The sequence below is a fragment of the Arachis hypogaea genome, chromosome 4, assembly GCF_003086295.3.
Source record: "Arachis hypogaea cultivar Tifrunner chromosome 4, arahy.Tifrunner.gnm2.J5K5, whole genome shotgun sequence".
NCBI lineage: Eukaryota > Viridiplantae > Streptophyta > Magnoliopsida > Fabales > Fabaceae > Arachis > Arachis hypogaea.
This window is the reverse complement of record NC_092039.1, coordinates 42,131,335-42,146,672: the sequence shown is the minus strand read 5'-3', so window position 1 is coordinate 42,146,672 and position 15,338 is coordinate 42,131,335. Positions and strand designations below refer to the sequence as shown.

The following is a 15,338-nucleotide window of genomic DNA, read 5'->3' as shown; positions in this document are numbered from 1 at the left end:
CTTTTTAGCTAGCGTTTTGACTTTTTGTTTCCGCTTTTGTGCTTTTTAGTTGTTTTCGGATAACAACTTTTTAGCTAGCGTTTTGAAACTTCTTCTGATTTCGTTCTTTTCGCTTGTACTTTTTAGTTGCTTTTTAAAGCAAATTTTTAGTAAGCGTTTTTCGAAATCTTGGTTCTTGCCGTTTTGAGGCTTTCTTTCTTGGGTCCGAGCTTTTTCTCGGACATCGGGTGCTCGAGTACCTCCTTTTTGTTAGGTCCGATTTTGTCGTTGGTCGGCCCTTTTGAGTTATTTCTGCAATCTCTTTTATTTGGCTTTTTCGAGCCATTTCAGAGTTACTTTATAACTTTTCCTTTGTTGGGTCCGACTTCGTCGTTTGGTCGGCCTTTTTAAGTTATTTTTGTAACCTCTTTTTCATTTGGCTTTTTGAGCCATTTCAGAGTTACTTTATAACTTCTCACATTAATTTGAACCTCGTCGCTTCATCTTTGCCGACCTTGTATGGTCTCTTGGCAAATGATTTTTTGCGTTTTGCCGAGCATAAATTAATGCGCCTTGGTGGGGTACTTTCTAGGATTTGCTTCATCATGAGGAAGAGAAAATAGAGAAATTTGATTAGTATTAAAAAAGAAGGAATATTTACAAACTGTTTACCCTTTGACTAGGTCGGGTATCTTACTTAGCCGGGTGTCTCATTAAAAACCCTTGTGGGGAAAAAGAGTACACCTCGGGTTAGGTTTTTCTAGCTGTAGTACCGTCTTAGATTACAGGCGTGCCAGGCCCTGGGCAGCTCATTGCCTTCTAGATCGGATATTTTGTAGTAACCTGTCCCTAAGACTTCTGTTACCTTGTAGGGTCCTTTCCAATTTGCGGCTAGCTTTCCTTCTCCCGACTTTTGTGTTCCGATGTCATTTCGGATTAGAATCAGGTCGTGAATGGAGAAACTTCGCTTTATTACCTTTTGATTGTATCTGAGGGCCGTTCGCCGTTTTAAGGCTTCTTCTCGGATTCGGGCTCTTTCTCGGACCTCGGGGAGGAGGTCGAGTTCTTCCCTTTGTGCCTGTGGGTTGCCTCCTTCGTTGTAGAAGATGACTCTGGGCGACCCTTCATCTATTTCGATAGGAATCATTGCTTCCATCCCGTAGGCTAGTCGGAATGGGGATTCTCCCGTTGTAGAGTGCGGGGTTGTCCGATATGCCCATAGTACCTGGGGGAGTTCTTCGGCCCATGCCCCTTTGGCCTCTTGGAGTCTTCGTTTTAATCCGGCCAAGATGACTTTATTTGCAGCCTCTGCTTGTCCATTGGCTTGTGGGTGCTCGACCGATGTGAATTGCTGTTTGATTTTTAGTTCGGCCACCAAGTTCTGAAAACTTGTGTCCGTGAACTGTGTTCCATTGTCTGTTGTGATGGAGTAGGGGACTCCGAACCTCGTGACAATGTTTTTGTATAGGAATCTACGGCTTTTCTGAGCCGTAATAGTGGCTAAGGGTTCAGCTTCGATCCACTTTGTGAAGTAGTCGACCCCTACTATGAGGTATTTGACTTGCCCGGTCCTTGTGGAAACGGGCCGAGTAGGTCGAGTCCCATTTTGCGAAGGGCCATGGCGCAGTGATGCTGATAAGGTCTTCGGGCGGTGCCTTGTGAAAGTTGGCGTGTTTTTGGCAGGGGGGGCATATTTTCACAAACTCCGTTGCGTCTCTTTGCAAGGTCGGCCAGTAGAACCCGGCTCTGACTACTTTTTTGGATAGTGCCCGAGCTCCGAGATGGTTCCCACACATGCCTTCGTGGACTTCTTCGAGGACGCTTTTTGTTTCTGAGGTCGGAACGCACCTAAGGAGGGGATTTGAGAATCCTCTTCTGTATAATACGTCGTGAATTAATGTATAATTCTGGGCGTCCTTTGTAAGCCTTTTAGCTTCTTTTCTTTCGGCGGGGAGAGTTCCCGACTTCAGGTAGTTGAGTATGGGGGTCATCCATCCTTGTTGTTGGTTGGATATATTTAGTATTTCTTCCTCTCTTAATACGGAGGGAGATTGTAAGGTTTCTTGGAGGAGACTTCTGTTGTTGCCTCCAGGCTTGGTGCTAGCAAGTTTTGAGAGGGCGTCTGCCCGGGCATTTTGCTCCCGAGGTATGTGCTGGATTTGTATTTCTGGGAAGTGGCGTAACTGTGCCTGTGTTTGGTCCAGGTATTTTTTCATAGTTGGGTCTTTGGCCTGGTAACTTCCATTTACTTGCGATGTGATGACCTGGGAGTCGCTGAAGATTGTGATTCTCTGGGCTCCGACCTCTTCGGCTAGCTTTAGTCCTGCTAGTAGGGCCTCGTATTCGGCCTGGTTGTTCGAAGCCTGGAACTCGAACTTTAGGGATAGTTCTATCCGCGTTCCTTGGTCGCTTTCAAGTATAACCCCGGCTCCGCTTCCTGTTTTGTTTGAGGACCCGTCGACATACAGGTTCCATGAGAGTGGGGTTCCAGGGGTCTCAGCGTATTCTGCGATGAAGTCGGCTAGATACTGGGATTTTATGGCAGTCCGAGCTTCATAGTGAAGGTCGAACTCGGACAGCTCCACCGCCCATTGTAGGATTCGTCCTGCCATGTCTGCTTTTTGTAGGATGTGTCTCATGGGTTGATTTGTCCGGACCTTGATGGTGTGGGCTTGAAAGTAGGGACGGAGCCTCCGGGCTGTGAACACTAGGGCGTAGGCGAATTTTTCTATTTTCTGATAGTTTAACTCGGCCCCTTGTAGTGCTTTGCTTACAAAGTATATGGGGTGTTGTCCTTGGTCATTTTCTCGTATTAATGCTGAAGCGACTGCTCGATGTCCGACCGAGAGGTATAGTACGAGCTCTTCCCCTTTTAAAGGTCGGGTTAGGATTGGTGGCTGCCCGAGGAATTCCTTGAATTTTTGGAAGGCTTTTTCGCACTCCGGGGTCCACGCGAAGGGTTTCCCTTTCTTTAGGAGTGAGTAGAGAGGTAGTGATTTTATCGCTGATCCTGCCAAGAATCTTGATAGGGCGGCTAGCCTTCCATTCAGTTGTTGTACTTCTTTGACACACGTCGGGCTCTTCATATTGAGTATTGCTTGGCATTTATCCGGGTTTGCTTCGATGCCTCTTTGAGTCAGCATGAAGCCTAAGAACTTTCCGGCTTCTGCGGCGAAGGTGCACTTTGTCGGGTTAAGTCTCATGTTGTGTTTCCTGAGAGTGTCGAAGACACTGGTGAGGTCGGCCACCAAGTTTCTGTCTTCTCGTGTTTTTACCAGCATGTCGTCGACATACACCTCTAGCTGTAGTCCGATGTGCTCTGAGAACACTTTATTCATTAGCCTCTGGTAGGTTGCCCCTGCGTTCTTCAGCCCGAAGGGCATTACTACGTAGCAGTAGTTTGCCCTTGGGGTTATGAACGAGGTTTTTTCTTGGTCGGGTCCGTACATCGGGATTTGGTTGTATCCCGAGTATGCATCCATGAAGGAGAGATATCTGTAGCCTGAGGCTGCGTCGACTAAGGCGTCGATGTTTGGTAGTGGATATGGGTCTTTGGGGCAGGCTTTGTTGAGATCCGTGTAGTCGACGCACATCCTCCATTTTCCATTGGGCTTTTTTACCAGGACCACGTTTGCGAGCCATAGGGGGTATTTTACTTCCCTAATGAACCCTGCATCTAGTAGTGCTTGTACTTGTTTTTCTATTGCTTGCATGCGTTCGGGCCCGAGCTTCCTGTGTCGCTGTTGGACAGGTCGGGATCCCGGGTACACTGATAGCTTATGGCACATTAGGTCGGGGCTTATGCCTGGCATGTCGGAGGCTTTCCAGGCGAAGAGGTCGGAATTCTCCCTTAAGAGGGTTATGAGTTCCTCCTTTAGGCCTGTTTCGAGGTTTGCTCCTATGTTTGTTATCTTTTCAGGTGTGTTCCCGATCTGGATTCTTTCGGTTTCTCCCTCTGGTTGTGGCCGAAGGTCTTCTCGGACTTGAACTCGCCCGAGTTCTATTGTGTTGATCTCCTTTCCCTTTAAGCTCAGGCTTTCGTTATAGCATCGCCGCGCCAGTTTTTGGTCGCCTTTTAGGGTAGCAATTCCTTTTGCGGTAGGGAACTTCATACAGAGGTGTGGGGTCGAGACTACAGCTGCTAGTCTGTTTAGGGTTGGTCGCCCAATGAGGGCGTTGTACGCTGAGGTAACATCAACTATAATGTAGTCGATGCTTAATGTTTTAGATTGCTCGCCTCTTCCAAAGGTAGTGTGTAGCGAGATGTATCCTAAGGGATGGATCGGGGTGTCCCCTAGCCCAAATAGGTCGGTGGGATAGGCCTTTAGCTCTTTTTCTTCAAGTCCGAGCTTGTCGAAGGCCGCTTTGAACAGGATATCTGCTGAGCTTCCCTGGTCAATCAGGGTTCGATGTAAGTTGGCGTTTGCTAGGATAATGGTGACCACCATTGGATCGTCGTGCCCGGGTATTATCCCTTGAGCATCTTCTCGGGTAAATGAGATGGTAGGTAACTCGGGCAGGGGACTTTCTTCTCGGACATGGTAGACTTCTTTGAGTTGTCTCTTTCGTGAGGATCTGGATGTTCCTCCGCCTGCGAAACCTCCGTTTATCATGTGTATGTGCTTCTCCGGGGTTCGCGGGGTTTGTTCGGCCCGATCTTCGTTATCTCCCCGCCTTCTCTTCCTGGTCTCTTCTCCTTTCTCTGCTATGTATCTGTCGAGTTTTCCTTCTCTGGCCAGCTTTTCTATAACATTCTTTAGGTCGTGGCAGTCGTTGGTAGAGTGACCGTAGAGTTTGTGATATTCACAGTATTCGGACCGATCTCTTCCCGCTCTTTTGTGTTTTAGAGGTCGGGGTGGTGGGATCTTTTCGGTGTGGCATACTTCTCTGTAGACGTCTACCAGGGAGACTCGGAGGGGGGTGTAGCTGTGGTACTTCCGCGGCTTGTCCGAGTTGGATTCTTCTTTCTTTTTCTGTTCCCGATCTCGATCTCGGAGTGGGTAGGTTGGTTCCTTCCTAGAAGAGTCTCTTAGCTGGGAGGCTTCCTCCATGTTGATATATTTTTCTGCTCGCTCCTGCACCTCGTATAGGGAGGTCGGGTATCGTTTGGATAGGGATTGGCTAAATGGTCCTTCTTTTAGGCCGTTTGCTAGCCCCATGATGGCCGCTTCTGTGGGCAAGTGTTGTATGTCCAGGCAGGCTTTGTTGAATCGTTCCATGTACTCTCGGAGAGTTTCCTGGTTGCCTTGTTTGATCCCGAGTACACTGGGGGCATGTTTTGCTTTGTCCTTTTGAATGGAGAACCTTGTTAGGAATTTTTTGGTTAGGTCTTCGAAGCTGGTGATTGATCTTGGTGGCAGGTTGTCGAACCATTTCATGGCTGACTTGGTGAGAGTGGTGGGGAAGGCTTTGCACCGAATCGCGTCGGAGGCGTCGACTAGGTACATTCTGCTTCTAAAGTTGCTGAGGTGGTGACTTGGATCGGTGGTGCCGTCGTATAGATCCATATCGGGTGGCTTAAAGTTCCGCGATACCTTCTCCTTCATGATCTCTTGCGTGAAGGGATCATGGTTGCCTTCGGGGGTGGGACCGCGGTCCGTCCGATCTTTCAGGTTGGCCTCTATTTTCCGGAGTTTTTCTTCTAATTCTCTGCGCTTGCGAGCCTCCCTTCTCAAATCTTGTTCAGTTTCTTTCTGCTTCTTTATGTCCTCTTCGAGTTGTTTCAGCCGGTTTTGCTGTGCCCGAACTGCTTCTAGAATTTCTGAGCTCTTTTCTTTTTCGGGATTTTGTAGGTTTTTGTTTGGGAGTGATGTCTTTGGGTGATTCTGTTTGTTTCCTCCTGGAGTGCGCGGTGATAGAGGGCTGTCTGGTCGTTCTCCGGTGTCAACTTCCTCCTCTTGTTCTGATGTAGCGTGGTTATTGTTGGGAGGATCGTCCGCCATGGTAGAGGGATGACTTCCAGGGTCCCCGGCAACGGCGCCAATGCTCCGAGGGTTACCTGAAACGTGTAGCTCGGCCGTCTGGCAAGGCCCGAGGTGAGGGTTCCGTGACCCGAGCTTGATGTGCCGAGCAGCTGGTGGTTGTACCTGCAATGACACTCCGATGCTTAAGTTAGCATGGGTCCAAGCAGATATTGAGTAGAATTAGAGTATGAGTTATACCTGGGTGCTCTAGTGTATTTATAGTAGTTGGTCGTGATCCTCCCTGGATAAGATATTCTTATCTTATCTTATCTTTTGGGAGCTTTATCCCTATCTTTGTGGAACCGCCTTTCTTTAGGCCTTTTCGGCCTTTAGGTTTTGGGCTTCGTTCCTTCTGATGGGCCTTCTTAGCTTATTTGTCCGAGGTCCGACCTCAGGCGTGGGCCTTGGGACGAGGTCGGACCTTTCTATGAACTTCCGAGTTGGGGGAGCTCGGTCAGGGTATGAACACTACCCTTCCCCCACTCCTATATAAACCCTCCTTCACTACTTCATTTTCACACAACCTAAATACCACTTCTCCCCCCATTTGGCCGAACACAAAGCCATTCCCTTCTTCCTCATTTCTTCTTCTTCTACTCTCTTCTTTCTTCTTTTGCTCGAGGACGAGCAAACATTTTAAGTTTGGCGTGGTAAAAGCATTGCTTTTTGTTTTTCCATAACCATTTATGGCATCCAAGGCCGGAGAAACCTCTAGAAAGAGGAAAGGGAAGGCAAAAGCTTCCACCTCCGAGTCATGGGAGATGGAGAGATTCATCTCAAGGGTGCATCAAGACCACTTCTATGAAGTTGTGGCCTTAAAGAAGGTGATCCCCGAGGTCCCTTTTTCACTCAAAAAGAGTGAATATCCGGAGATCCGACATGAGATCCGAAGAAGAGGTTGGGAAATTCTTACCAACCCCATTCAACAAGTCATAATCTTAATGGTTCAAGAGTTCTATGCCAATGCATGGATCACCAAGAACCATGATCAAAGTGTGAACCCGGATCCAAAGAATTGGCTTACTATGGTTCGGGGGAAATACTTGGATTTTAGTCCAGAAAGTGTAAGGTTGGCATTCAATTTGCCCATGATGCAAGGAGATGAACATTCTTACACTAGAAGGGTCAACTTTGATCAAAGGTTGGACCAAGTCCTCACAGTCATATGTGAAGAGGGTGCCCAATGGAAGAGAGATTCAAGAGGGAAGCCGGTTCAATTGAGAAGGCATGACCTCAAACCCGTGGCTAGAGGATGGTTGGAGTTTATCCAACGCTCAATCATTCCCACTAGCAACCGGTCTGAAGTTACCATAGACCGGGCTATCATGATTCATAGCATCATGATTGGAGAAGAAATAGAAGTTCATGAGGTTATATCTCAAGAACTTTATAAGGTGGCGGACAAGTCCTCTACCTTGGCAAGGTTAGCCTTCCCTCATCTCATTTGTCACCTCTGTTATTCGGTTGGAGTTGACATAGAAGGATACATACCCATTGATGAGGACAAGCCCATCACTAAGAAGAGGATGGAGCACACAAGAGATCCCACTCATCATGAGATTCCTGAGATTCCTCAAGGGATGCACTTTCCTCCACAAAACTATTGGGAGCAACTAAACACCTCCCTAGGAGAATTGAGTTCCAACATGGGACAACTAAGGGTGGAGCACCAAGAACACTCCATCATCCTCCATGAGATTAGAGAAGATAAAAAAATCATGAGAGAGGAGCAACAAAGACAAGGAAGAGACATTGAGGAGCTCAAGCACTCCATAGGGTCTTCAAGAGGAAGAAGGAGCCGCCATCACTAAGGTGGACCCGTTCTTTAATCTCCTTGTTCTTTAATTTTCTGTTTTTCGAAAATTATGCTTATGTTTATCTATGTTTGTGTCTTGTGATCATTAGTGTCTTAGTGTCTATGCCTTAAAGTTATGAATGTCCTATGAATCCATCACCTTTCTTAAATGAAAAATGTTCTTAATTGAAAAAGAGAAGAATTGCATGAATTTTGAATTTTATAACAGTTTAATTATTTTGATGTGGTGGCAATACTTTTATTTTCTGAATGTATGCTTAAACAGTGCATATGTATCTTGAATTTGTGATTCATGAATGTTGGCTCTTGAAAGAATGATGAAAAAGGAGACATGTTACTGAGGATCTGAAAAATCATAAAAATGATTCTTGAAGCAAGAAAAAGCAGTGAATACAAAGAGTGTGCTTAAGAACCCTGGACACCTCTAATTAGGGACTCTAGCAAAGCTGAGTCACAATCTGAAAAGGTTCACCCAATTATGTGTCTGTGGCATGTATGTATCCGGTGGTAATACTGGAAGACAGAGTGCTTTGGGCCACGGCCAAGACTCAATAAATAGCTATGTTCAAGAATCATCATACTTAACTAGGAGAATCAATAACACTATCTGGATTCTAAGTTCCTAAAGAAGCCAACCATTCTGAATTTCAAAGGATAGAGTGAGATGCCAAAACTATTCAGAGGCAAAAAGGTAAAAGCCCCGCTCATCTAATTAATACTGATCTTCATAGATGTTTTTGGAATTCATTGCATATTCTCTTCTTTTTATCTTATTTGATTTTCAGTTGCTTGAGGACAAGCAACAATTTAAGTTTGGTGTTGCGATGAGCGGATAATTTGTACGCTTTTTGGCATTGTTTTTAGTATGTTTTTAGTATGATCTAGTTAGTTTTTAGTATATTTTCATTAGTTTTTAGTTAAAATTCACTTTTCTGGACTTTACTATGAGTTTGTGTGTTTTTCTGTGATTTCAGGTATTTTCTGGCTGAAATTGAGGGACCTGAGCAAAAATCTGATTCAGAGACTAAAAAGGACTGCAGATGCTGTTGGATTCTGACCTCCCTGCACTCGAAGTGGATTTTCGGGAGCTACAGAAGCCCAATTGGCGCGCTCTCAACGGCGTTGGAAAGTAGACATCCTTGGCTTTCCAGCAATATATGATAGTCCATACTTTGTCCAAGATTTGATGGCCCAAACTGGCGTTCAAATTCACCCTCAGAAATTCCAGCGTTAAACGCCGGAACTGGCACCAAAGTGGGAGTTAAACGCCCAAACTGGCATAAAAGCTGGCGTTTAACTCCAAGAGGAGTCTCTACACGAAAATGCTTCATTGCTCAGCCCAAGCACACACCAAGTGGGCCCGGAAGTGGATTTTTATGTCATTTACTCATCTCTGTACACCCTAGGCTACTAGTTCTCTATAAGTAGGACCTTTCACTATTGTATTTTCATCTTTGGACATCTAGTTCTTAGATCATATCTGGGTAGTTATCCTTGTTCTGATGCTATCTTAGATCATTGGGAGGCTGGCCATTCGGCCATGCCTAGACCTTGTTCTTATGTATTTTTCAACGGTGGAGTTTCTACACACCATAGATTAAGGTGTGGAGCTCTGCTGTACCTCGAGTATTAATGCAATTACTATTGTTCTTCTATTCAATTTCGCTTGTTCTTGTTCTAAGATATCACTTGTTCTTCAACTTGATGAATGTGATGATCCGTGACACTCATCATCATTCTCACCTATGAACGTGTGACTGACAACCACCTCCGTTCTACCTTCGATTGGGTGAATATCTCTTGGATTCCTGATACACGATGCATGGTTGATCTCCTGACAACCGAGTGCTCGCCTGACAACCGAGCCAGCCATTCCGTGAGATCAGAGTCTTCGTGGTATAGGCTAGAACTGATGGCGGCACTCAAGAGAATCCGGAAGGTCTAACCTTGTCTGTGGTATTCTGAGTAGGATTCAATGATTGAATGACTGTGACGTGCTTCAAACTCCTGAGGGCGGGGTGTTAGTGACAGACGCAAAAGAATCACTGGATTCTATTCCGGCCTGATCGAGAACTGACAGATGGATAGCCGTGCCGTGACAGGGTGCGTTGAACATTTTCACTGAGAGGATGGGAGGTAGCCACTGACAACGGTGAAACCCTTGCTTAAGCTTGCCATGGAAAGGAGTAAGAAGGATTGGATGAAGACAGTAGGAAAGCAGAGAGACGGAAGGGAAGGCATCTTCATACGCTTATCTGAAATTCCTACCAATGAATTACATAAGTATCTCTATCTTTATCTTTATGTTTTATTCGCATATCACCATACCCATTTGAGTTTGCCTGACTAAGATTTACAAGGTGACCATAGCTTGCTTCATACCAACAATCTCTGTGGGATCGACCCTTACTCGCGTAAGGTTTATTACTTGGACGACCCAGTACACTTGCTGGTTAGTTGTGCGAAGTTGTGTTTATGCCATGGTATTGAACACCAAGTTTTTGGATTCATTACCGGGGATTATTTGAGTTGTGAAAAGTATTGATCACAATTTCGTGCACCACAGTTCCATGTTCCATTCTGGCGGTAAATGCCAGAAACAGGTTACAAGTTGGAGTTAAATGCCCAAAACAGGTTACAACCTGGCGTTTAACTCCAAAAACAGCCCAGACACGTGAAAAGCTCAAGTCTCAGCCCCAGCACACACCAAGTGGGCCCCAAAAGTGGATTTCTGTACTATCTATCTAAGTTAACTAATTTTCTGTAAACCTAGGTTACTAGTTTAGTATTTAAACAACTTTTAGAGATTTATTTTGTACCTCATGACATTTTTAGATCTGAACTTTGTACTCTTTGACAGCATGAGTCTCTAACCTCCATTGTCGGGGATGAGGAGCTCTGCTGTGTCTCGATGAATTAATGCAATTATTTCTATTTTCTATTCAAACACGCTTGTTTCTATCTAAGATATTCATTCGCACTTCAACATGAAGAAGGTGATGATCTGTGACACTCATCACCATTCTCAACCTATGAACGCGTACCTGACACCCACCTCCGTTCTACCTTCGATTGAATGAGTATCTCTTGGATTCCTTAATCAGAATCTTCGTGGTATAAGCTAAAATCTATTGGCAGCATTCTTGAGAATTCAGAAAGTCTAAACCTTGTCTGTGGTATTCCGAGTAGGATTCAGGGATTGAATGACTGTGATGAGATTCAAACTCACAAGGGTTGGGCGTAGTGACAGACACAAAAGGATCAATGGATCCTATTCCAGCATGAGTGAGAACCGACAAATGATTAGCCGTGCGGTGACAGTGCACCTTGACCATTTTCACTGAGAGGACAGATGGTAGCCATTGACAACGGTGATTGATGAGCGGATAATTTATATGCTTTTTGGCATTGTTTTCATATAGTTTTTAGTAAGTTTGAGCTACTTTTAGGGATGTTTTCATTAGTTTTTATGTTAAATTCACATTTCTGGACTTTACTATGAGTTTGTGTGTTTTTCTGTGATTTCAGGTAAATTCTGACTGAAATTGAGGGATTTGAGCAAAACTCTGAAGAAGGCTAACAAAAGGACTGCTGATGCTGTTGGATTCTGACCTCCCTGCACTCGAAATGGATTTTCTGGAGCTACAGAACTCCAATTGGCGCGCTCTCAATGGCGTTGGAAAGTAGACATCCAGAGCTTTCCAGCAATATATAATAGTCCATACTTTATTCGAAGAATGACGACGTAACTTGGCGTTGAACGCCAAGTACACGCTGCTGTCTGGAGTAAAACGCCAGAAAAACGTCATGATCCGGAGTTGAACGCCCAAAACACGTCATAACCTGAAGTTTGACGCCAAGAAATGCCTCTACACGTGAATTCATCAAGCTCAGCCCAAGCACACACCAAGTGGGCCCCGGAAGTGGATTTATGCATCAATTACTTACTCATGTAAACCCTAGAAGCTAGTCTAGTATATATAGGACATTTATCTATTGTATTAGACATCTTTTGACCACTTTAAGTCTTTCATTATTCGGTCACTTGATCATGGAGAGGGCAGGCCATTCGGCCATGCCTGAACCTTTTGCTTATGTATTTTCAACGGTGGAGTTTCTGCACACCATAGATTAAGGGTGTGGAGCTCTGCTGTACCTCAAGTATTAATGAAATTCTATCTTCTTTTATTCAATTCTCTTTTATTCTTATTCCAAGATATTCATTCGTACCCAAGAACATGATGATTGTGATGAGTTAGATTACCCTCATTATCATTCTCAATTATGAACGCGAGTGATTGACAACCACTTACGTTCTACATGCAACAGAGCTTGAATGCGTATCTCTTAGATTCCCCAACAGAATCTTCGTGGTATAAGTTAGATAGCTGGCGGCATTCATCTGGATCCGGAAAGTCCAACCTTGTCTGTGGTGTTCCGAGTAGGATCCTGGGAGTCCGGAAAGTCCAACCTTGTCTGTGGTGTTCCGAGTAGGATTCCGATCATGAATGACCGTGACGTGCTTCAAACTTTAACCTGCTGGGCGTTGGTGACAGACGCAAAAGAGGGATTCTATTCCAGTAGGAGCGGGAACCAACCGGTGATTAGCCGTACTGTGACAGAGTGCGTTAGCATAGTTTTCACTGCGAGGATGGGATGTAGCCATCAGCCATGGGTGATGCCTCCAGACTGGTTAGCTGTGCGAGTGACAGCCGCACAGGTTATTTCCCCGTGAGGAATGAAAGTAGCCACAGTTGATGGTGAACCCCTATACAAAGCTTGCCATGGAAAGGAGTAAGAAGGATTGAATAGAAGCAGTAGGAGAGCAGGCGTCCAAGAGCTCTACAGCATCTCCATCCGCTTATCTGAAATTCCTACCAATGAATCTGCATAAGTGTTCTATCCCTTTTATTATTCCTATCCTCAAACCCATAAATAATGTTTAATTTGCCTGACTGAGATTTACAAGGTGACCATAGCTTGCTTCATACCAACAATCTTTGTGGATTCGACCCTTACTCACGTAAGGTTATTACTTGGACGACCCAGTACACTTGCTGGTTAGTTGAACGAGATTGTGAAGAAAATAAACAATGCCCTCAGAGTATACATCTTTTATAAATCCAATTACAAGAAAAAAGGGAATCACAATTTCGTCCACCAAGTTTTTGGCGCCGTTGCCGGGGAACAATCAATTTCGAACAAAAATTCAAACAATTGTTTCCAACCCACAATGGTGCCAAGTTTTTAATCCGGCAACAACACCAAGTTTTTGGCGCCGTTGCCGGGGATTGTTCGAGTATGGACAACTGACGGTTCATCTTGTTGCTCAGATTAGGTAATTTTCTTTTCAAAAATCTTTTTCAAAATTTTTCTTTTATTTTTCGCTTTTCCAAAAATGTTTTTCGAAAAAAAATCAATAAAAATACAAAAAAAAAAAATTAGAAAATCATAAAAATAAAAAATATTTTGTGTTTCTTGTTTGAGTCTTGTGTTAATTTTTAAGTTTGGTGTCAAGTGCATGCTTTTAAAATTTTTCTTGCATTGTTTTCGAAAATTCATGCATTCATAGTGTTCTTCATGATCTTCAAGTTATTTTTGACAAGTCCTCTTGTTTGATCTTGATGATTTCTTGTTTTGTGTCTTTTGTTGTTTTTCATGTGCATTTTTGCATTCATAATTTTCATGCATTAAAGATTTCTAAGTTTGGTGTCTTGCATGTTTTCTTTGCATCAAAAATTTTTCAAAATTATGTTCTTGATGTTCATCATGATCTTCATAGTGTTCTTGGTGTTCATCTTGACATTCATAGCATTCTTGCATGCATCTTGTGTCTTGATCCAAAATTTTCATGTTTTGGGTCATTTTTGTGTTTTTCATTCAATATCTAAAAATCAAAAATATCTTTTCCTTATTTTCCTCTAAAATTTCGAAATTTTGGGTTGACTTGGTCAAAAATTTTTAAAAAATTAGTTGTTTCTTACAAGTCAAGTCAAAATTTCAATTTTAAAAATCTTATCTTTTCAAAATCTTTTTCAAAAATCATATCTTTTTCATTTTTTAGCATTTTCGAAAATTTCAAAAATATTTTTCAAAATATTTTCAAAATCTTTTTCTTATCTTTTTATCAAATTTTCGAAAATTAGCTAACAATTAATGTGATTGGTTCAAAAATTTGAAGTTTGTTACTTTCTTGTTAAGAAAGGTTCAATCTTTAAATTCTAGAATCTTATCTTGTAGTTTCTTGTTAGTTAAGTAATTTTTAAAATTAAATCTTTTTTTTCAAATATCTTTTTTAAATATATCTTTTTATCTTTTATCTTATTTTTTTTCAAAAATTTTATCTTTTTCAAAATTTGATTTCAAAATATCTTATCTAACCTCCTATCTTCTTATCTTTATCAAAATTTGATTTCAAATCTTTTTCAATCAACTAACTAACTCCTTGTTTGTTTCTTATCTTTTTCAAAACCACCTAACTACTTTTCCCTCTCTAAATTTTCGAAAATTCTCCCCCTCTTTTTCAAAAATTCTTTTTAATTGTTTTAAATTCTAATTTTAATCTCATCTCATCTTTAATTTTCGAAAATCACTAACCATTTTTTCAAAATTATTTTCGAAAATTTCTTTCTCTTCTCTTATTCTATTTAATTAGTTAACTACTAACACTTCTCTTCACCTCTCTTCATCCGAATTCTTCTTCATCCTTCTTCATTCTTCTACCTCTTTCTTCTTCTACTAACCTGAGGGAATCTCTATACTGTGACATAGAGGATTCCTTTTTCTTTTCTTGTTTTCTTCTCTTTCTTATGAGCAGGAACAAGGAAAAGGGCACTCTTGTTGAAGTTGATCCAGAACCTGAAAGGACTCTGAAGAGAAAATTAAGAGAAGCTAAATTACAACAATCCAGAAGCAACCTTTCAGAAATTTTCGAACAAGAGAAGGAGATGGCCGAAAATAATAATAATAATAATGCAAGGAGAATGCTTGGTGACTTCACAAAGCCAACATCCAAATTTGATGGAAGAAGCATCTCCATTCCTGCCATTGGAGCCAATAACTTTGAGCTTAAGCCTCAACTAGTTGCTTTGATGCAACAAAATTGCAAGTTTTATGGACTTCCATCTGAAGATCCTTATCAGTTCTTAACTGAATTCTTGCAAGTCTGTGATACTGTAAAGACGAATGGAGTTGATCCTGAAGTCTACAGACTCATGCTTTTCCCTTTTGCTGTAAGAGACAGAGCTAGAATATGGTTGGATTCACAACCTAAGGATAGCCTGGACTCCTGGGATAAGCTGGTCACTGCCTTCTTAGATAAATTCTTTCCTCCTCAAAAGCTGAGCAAGCTGAGAGTGGATGTTCAAACTTTCAAACAAAAAGATGGTGAATCCCTCTATGAAGCTTGGGAAAGATACAAGCAGCTGACCAAGAGATGTCCATCTGACATGTTTTCAGAATGGACCCTATTAGATATATTCTATTATGGTCTCTCTGAATTTTCGAAAATGTCACTGGACCATTCTGCAGGTGGATCTATTCACCTGAAGAAAACGCCTGAAGAGGCTCAAGAACTCATT

The 15,338-nt window shown here is 42.8% G+C and overlaps 1 non-coding gene across 1 annotated transcript; it reads right to left on the bottom strand.

The window, feature by feature from the left end:
• Window positions 1–15,104: 15,104 nt before the first annotated feature.
• On the bottom strand, window positions 15,105–15,208 carry LOC112799078 (small nucleolar RNA R71). Its single transcript, XR_003200663.1, has one exon. It is a non-coding gene; the product is annotated as a small nucleolar RNA R71 (small nucleolar RNA).
• Window positions 15,209–15,338: the final 130 nt, after the last annotated feature.